Source organism: Nuphar pumila, chromosome 10 (genome assembly GCF_984573655.1).
Source record: "Nuphar pumila chromosome 10, dmNupPumi1.hap1.1, whole genome shotgun sequence".
Classification (NCBI taxonomy): Eukaryota; Viridiplantae; Streptophyta; class Magnoliopsida; order Nymphaeales; family Nymphaeaceae; genus Nuphar; species Nuphar pumila.
In genome coordinates this window covers 109,408,700-109,415,807 of record NC_143258.1, presented here as the reverse complement: position 1 = coordinate 109,415,807, position 7,108 = coordinate 109,408,700, and the positions used below count along the sequence as shown (strand labels likewise).

Genomic DNA, 7,108 nt, shown 5'->3' with positions numbered 1-7,108 from the left:
ATAATATTAATTTTATAAGTATAGTTGCAAATTTGTGTACTAAATCTTTTGTCATTTAACTTCGCAGGAAGCAGAAAAAGGAGGCAGTGTACCATATAAGGATGTGTTTGTAGAAACACATAAACGGAAGACCACGGGAGTCTTCGTATCAGAGAAGGCGAGAACGACAACGGTATGTATTAATTCTATTAATAATCATTGCAATATATATGCAAGTCATCATAATGTTATCATTAATTATTAATGAATACTTTAAACATTATTTTGTAGGAGGCATATGAGCAACAAATGGTAGAGCGATATGGTGAAGACGCTACTCAGCATCCATCATTTGATCCTACAGCATGGGTGACTGCAGCAGGTGAACCCAAAAAAGGTCGCGTGTTCGGGTTTGGGAGTAATATGAACATTTCACCAGTTATTGGTTCTTCCAGTTACGGCTCACCAACTTCTTGCGCCGACATAAGCTCCAAGCAGCCGACTATTCTTTCCGGTGATGATGTACGCGAGATCATTAATGAATCACTGAATAACTACTTCCAATACACCGTCGCCCCCTTTCTCCGAAATGAGATCAAGGCCGCTGTTCAGGATAGGGGATCTTTGATTCCAGGTCCCTCTCAGGTATAATCACATATATAGTTTTTTTGACTATCTTAAAGCACATCTGAGCATGGTAGAATCACATATAGAGTTTTTCTAGATGCCTTAGAACACATATGAACATGCTATAATCACATATTCAATTATTTTACTGCCTTAGCACACATATGAGCATGATAGAATCACATATATATATATTTAACTTTTTGTCTGTCTTAGAGCACATATGAGCATGATAGAATCACATATAAAGTTTTTTTGATTGCATTAAAACACATAAGCATGCTATAATCACATATTCAGTTTTTTTACTGCCTAAGAACACATATGAGCATATTATAATCACATATTCTGTTTTTTGACTGCCTTAGCACACATATGAACATGCTATAATAACATATAGAGTTTTTTAACTGCCTTAGAACACATATGAACATGTTATATATCATTTATGATAGAATCACATATAAAATTTTTGGCTTTGCCTGCCTTAGAGCACATATGAGCATGCTATATTCACATATTCAATTTTTTTACTGCCTTAGCACACATACGAGCATGATCGAATCACATATATAGTTTTTTGCCTGCCTTAAAGCACATCTGAGCATGGTAGAATCACATATAGAGTTTTTTTATATGCCTTAGAACACATATGAACATGCTATAATCACATATTCAATTTTTTGACTGCCTTAGCACACATATGAGCATGATAGAATCACATATAGAGTTTTTTTATTGCCTTAGATCACACATGAGCACATGATAGAATCACATATAGTGTGTAATTTATTTCATTATATTTTGTTTATCAATACTGACTGTTCTTTTCTTGTGTAGGCTGCTAGCGATAATCAGGGTAGTGGAGCTGAAGGGACAGATAAAGACAATGAACAAGAAGACGCACAAAATCTTGGCGATGATTAGAGGACTGTGTTGAAGAAGTTCTATTTTTTTTATTTTTCCTAATTGTAATTGTTGAATTGTAAATAATTAAACTTCTTAGTTTTAAGGTGGAACGATTAATTATTATAGATACTTGTTATATGAATTTTTTTGTGTGGTTTGTTTTTTATTTACAGGAAATATAAATTGTACAGGAAATATAAATTGTACAGTTCTCCGTAATTAATTTTTAAATAAATTTTTTTTGATTTTTTTTCGTTTTTGCGACGGATTAGCGACGGATGATTCCGTCGCTATTCATATTAATCTAGCGACGGCTTAGCGACGGAATTAAATCCGTCGCCACGCCGTGGTCGCCGTTTAGTACCGGCGGATTGACGACGGAATATAGCGCTCGTTATTCCGTCGCAATTAGCGACGGACTTGGCGACGGAATTATTCCGTCGCCAGTTAGCGTCGAAATATTCGCGACGTAAGCATACTGTCACCGCGTTGTCGCTAATCCGTCGCTAACATGGTTAGCGACGGATTAGCGACGGAAGGTGGTCGTCGCTAATCTACTGCTCTGTTGTAGTGTTATATTGCACTGAAACTTGATGAAATTAAAATTTTCTCATTAAATTGATTAAAATTCAAGACATAGTTTTGAGTAAATAAGCAATGTTAAACACATCTGCATGGTTGGATTAAGTAAAAAAACACTTGCAACTATGTCTTTTACAAGTGTTTAAGACATTCATGACATAAAAATGTTTAGTAGCAACTAACTTTTCTTTCTTTATGTGTGCAAAGTCACAATCTTGTGATCAAAATAAGATGACCAAACTCTTGTTTTGGATCAATAGAAAAGTAAATTATTTTAATTTTTTAATAACTGTTAGTAACCCTCACTTTTTCCCACTGTATATCCCAAAGAATTCATTAGCAGCCCTCCATATATTATGGCACATGAACGCCCATGATCTCAATCATGCATAATCTTTTTCTCATTCACCAGCATTGTCATATTTTTTGCCATTAATGATGACTATTTCTCTCAAATTTGATGTAGCATGTACATCTCTGTAGCTTTCATATATGCGTTTTGTTTTTTTTCCTGCTAGTCTAACGGAGAACCCTCCCATTGCTGACCACAGATTGGCAGGCCTCTGATTGGTCAAAATAAAACCCTCAAGGTTTCCCCTGCTCACCAAACAGTATGCCCAGCTCGAAAACATTGCATAGTTTTATTGTATGTTATTTGGCAATGTTTGTATTCAAGGTGATTTTTTTATGGTTAATTTTTGCTTCCCAGTATGCACATTTGAATTGCATATTGGCTGCTCTTTCACAAAAAAAAAAGGCAATTCACTAATGATCCTATATTTTCTTAACAATTTTGGTGGGACCTCACCTACCTATGGTTGCCCTATCATGCATTTAATCAGAGGAGCTAGGTTTGCATGTCAGAGCCACAGTGACAAATATGGCGAGATTTATGAAAATCTAGCGATAATATCACGAGAAATTGCCTGAAAGTTTAAAATGGTAATTTCTCACGAGATTTTCAAAATACCGTGAGATTTATGAAAAAAACACAAATACCATTATTTAAATGCGATATTTATGTTTTAAACAGCTATTTATCGTGAAAAAATCATGCATTTTTTATTTTTAAATATTTTTTATAATTTTTATAAATTTTTTATTACCAAGATTTTGCCAAAAAAATGCGAGATTTATGGAATTTTTTCAATTTCTTTTGAGTTTTTGAAAAATGAGAAATTGCCGATAAAAACATTTGTCACTATTGTCAGAGCATTGGATTAGCATTGAATCATATACAATGTTTCCTCTCATTACTCATCCCAGGCTTGGAATCAATGAGCAACAGCTCTGCTCTGCTCATGCACTTTTAAGTAAATCTAACATTTATCATGATTGCAAACCGTCCAAACCAAGAAAGGTCCAAACCGTTCAAACTACTTTCAAAAATTAATTCTATATATGTTTTTTTGCAAATTTAAGTGCGATTGTGATCTACATGGTCAAAAACCTAAAGAACCAGCACTTTGATCAATTTTTTTTTATGTGTAAATAGGATTATACAATGTGCTACAAATCAATGGTTGAATTTTTTTTGGACTATAAAAATTCCATTTATGCAATAATAAAAACTTGATTCTTTTGACCATGTAGATCACATTTGTGCACTTAGATTTAAAAAAAAAAACATATCAAAAATTGATTTTTGAAAGTGGTTTGAACCTTCCTTGTCTTGGATGGTCCCCCCCCCCCTCTCTCTCTCTCTCTATATATATATATATATATATATATATATGATGCTTGTATGGTGGTACTATATCACCCTAACTTATGTTGGTGAACAATTGATAACATAGATCTGACCTCAAAAGGCAAAATATAACCATTGGATCATGTTTAACATATTCTATTTATTATTTTCATATGTTAAAGTTGACTCATATGATATTTTATACCATTTTAAACCACTCTTATTTTTAAGAATTGTAAGCCAGTGATTTTCGCTATCTCAAAAACAAAATCTTATGGTGTATTAGACATGATAAAACTTTCTAATATAGTAAAAAATCACGCTAAATACATCAATATAGTTAGATTGGAGATTTGCCATTTGGTAGCTAGATCTATGCAAACATGAGTATGTACCACTAATTGGTATCATGGTATGTAACCACCATCACACACATACACATATAGTTGGTGGTAGTTGCTTACCACTTCCAGGCCTACTACAAGCTTGCCGGGCTTTTGAAAGGTTTTTCCATGTTTTACTTTAAACTGACCGTACATAAGTGATCTACATGCTTGATTTTATAAGAATCAACTCTTAGATTGTCACATTTAGGTTTTTATAATATTTAAAAATCAATAATTAATAAAATCTGCATATTACATTGAAAAATCTTAATCCAAGATGTGATCCTTAACAAATGTTGTGCTAAATGCACTATGAAGACCGATTGAGTGGATTCCACTTGCACTCATGATTTTTCCAATTATATTATAGAGTCACTAGAATATGACAACTATCGTGTGAACCATAAATTTTATGGATTTTTTGTTTTTTTTTCCACTTGCACTCATGATTTTTCCAATTATATTATAGAGTCACTAGAATATGACAACTATCGTGTGAACCATAAATTTTATGGATTTTTTGTTTTTTTTTTCTTGAATCTAACCGTACATATGTGATATACATGCTTGGTTTTACAAGGATCAATTCTTAAATCACTCGATTATGATGTATAAACAAGATTTTTTAAGGCTTTAAAATCAATAGCTTATGATCTTCATAAATATTCAAACAACCAAAATTATATTTTTTCATCAAAAATACAAAATCTAACAGTCGATTCCTAGAAAAATCACCATGACGAACACAAAATACATTGTTGGATTTGCAAAAAAATGTTGAAAATGCCCAATTCACATGGGAGTTCTCATATTCTAGTAACTCATACATATAGTAGACTATAACAAGCATTCCAATCAACTCTTATATTGTCTGATTCTGACATGCATGTTGGTTTTTATAAGATTTAAAATTTGATGATATATATATATATATATATATATATATATATATATATATATATACACACAGAACATATTTGCTACTAATAAAGGCAAAAAACTACTGAGTAGAAATCGTTCTTTTCTTCAACTTTCCAATTTTTTGTAGATCAAATTTTACATATGTGATCTACATTGTTTGTTTAGTATGAAACATGTTTTGAATCATGTGATTATGATAAGTAAGCAAGTTATTAAAGGGATTAAAAAATCAGCAGCCCACAATGTACCAAAACTTTATAACTCTTTATAGGTTGGGAAAACATGATCTAAGGCTTGATTCTTAGCAAACAAACCATCAGGAATACTTCTATGTGGTTAGATTGAGTCCATACAATTAGCACCTATGATTTCTAACTCATTAGTTTTTTACATTCATTAGTAGCAAATATTTTTTCATATATAAATGTTCTAGTCAGACTCCATTTCAATTAAGCCCCAAGTTACATTCCAGAAAAAAACATGATTGCAAGTGATTTTTGCTTGATCTAAACTGACAGATGTATTTAACATACTTATTAGTTAACGTGTATTTTTCATGCAGATATATGTTTGGCTTATATTGTGCTAAAATTTGATGATAGAAGATTCTAACTTTTTTGATAAATTGATTTTGATCCCAAATATGTTCCTTCTTAAATAAACAATTGTGAACACATCTACTGGTTCATATACAACAAAAAAACCTACAACCACATTTTTTGCTAAGACTTAATTTGGGACCTGATTAGAACATTTCTAATATATATATATATAAAGAGAGAAGGAATGAAAACCTACCCACTATATAAAAAACATGTTAAACGTATCCAATGAAAAGAATTTGATATTTTTTTCAAAATTCTAATTGTACAAATGTGTTCACCATGATTAATTTACTAAAAATCGATACTTGGATTATGAATTTTGGATAGAAAAAATGGCATTTGGAGTTTCAAAAATTTATGAAAATTGTACGTCGTTGATTTTTTAACTTATAAAAATCTATCCATGCATTGGAATCAATGGTTTCTATAAAACAAGCACATATATCACATATGTATGGTCAGAATTAAAAAAAAAACATAAAAAACTAATAAAACGTGTGGTGGATAGGTTTGACATGTTTTTTAATAGGTAGGTTTTCATTCCTATATATATATATATATATTGAGAAAACATTTAGTACTAATGAAGGTATAAAACTATTGAGCTAGAAATCATAGGTGTATCAACACAATTTAACTGCGTAGATGTGTTCAACATTGTTTGTTTGTTAAGGATCAAGCTTTGATTCATGCTTTTCTGATGCAAAAAAATGACTTTTGAGTTGTAAAATTTTGGCACAGTGGCCCGCTGATTTTTGAACCTCTTTAAAAACCTAATTACTACTTTTCATAATGGCATGATTCAAAACAAGTTTCTTAGTAAACAAACCACATGTAGATGACATATGTAACATTTGATGTACAATTTTTTTTTTACCTTCATTAGTGTCATCTCTCTCTCTCTCTCTCTCTGAGAGAGAGAGAGAGAGAGAGAGAGAGAGAGAGAGAGAGAGATGAGTTCAACTATAATAAGTCAATCCAGCATACCTCCACCTACCCCACCTGTCACTTATCATTTACGAGTCATGATCTGGGAGATGGGAGTGGTGATGAGTAGGGGTGCACAAAGAGTCGGGTTAGCTAGAGCTCGGTTCAGTCTAAGTCCGACTCGTGTGCACCATATCACTAAATGAGTTGAGCCTATACATAAGGTACAAGCTCGGATTTACAAACGAGCTGAGTTCGGTATACCGTCTCGGCTCGTTTAAGAGCTCCGAACTGGTTGGACTCGGATATGTAAAACCTATTACTGTTGAACCGTTGATCAAAGTTAATTACAGATAGGGTTAGTAACTCACCTCTTCTGGCTTTTTGTATTTGGCTATTCCAGCCCTCTTCCACTCATGGCTCTTCGTCCTCCCCTTCCCAGTTCCTTCTCTCAGTAACTCTGTGTATCCGACGGGCGACGG

At 32.6% G+C, this 7,108-nt stretch overlaps 1 long non-coding RNA gene across 1 annotated transcript; it reads left to right on the top strand.

The window, feature by feature from the left end:
- Positions 1-451: 451 nt before the first annotated feature.
- On the top strand, positions 452-1,657 carry LOC149827860 (uncharacterized). Its single transcript, XR_016434577.1, has 2 exons — positions 452-624; positions 1,447-1,657. It is a non-coding gene; the product is annotated as an uncharacterized LOC149827860 (long non-coding RNA).
- The last annotated feature ends 5,451 nt before the right edge of the window (positions 1,658-7,108 follow it).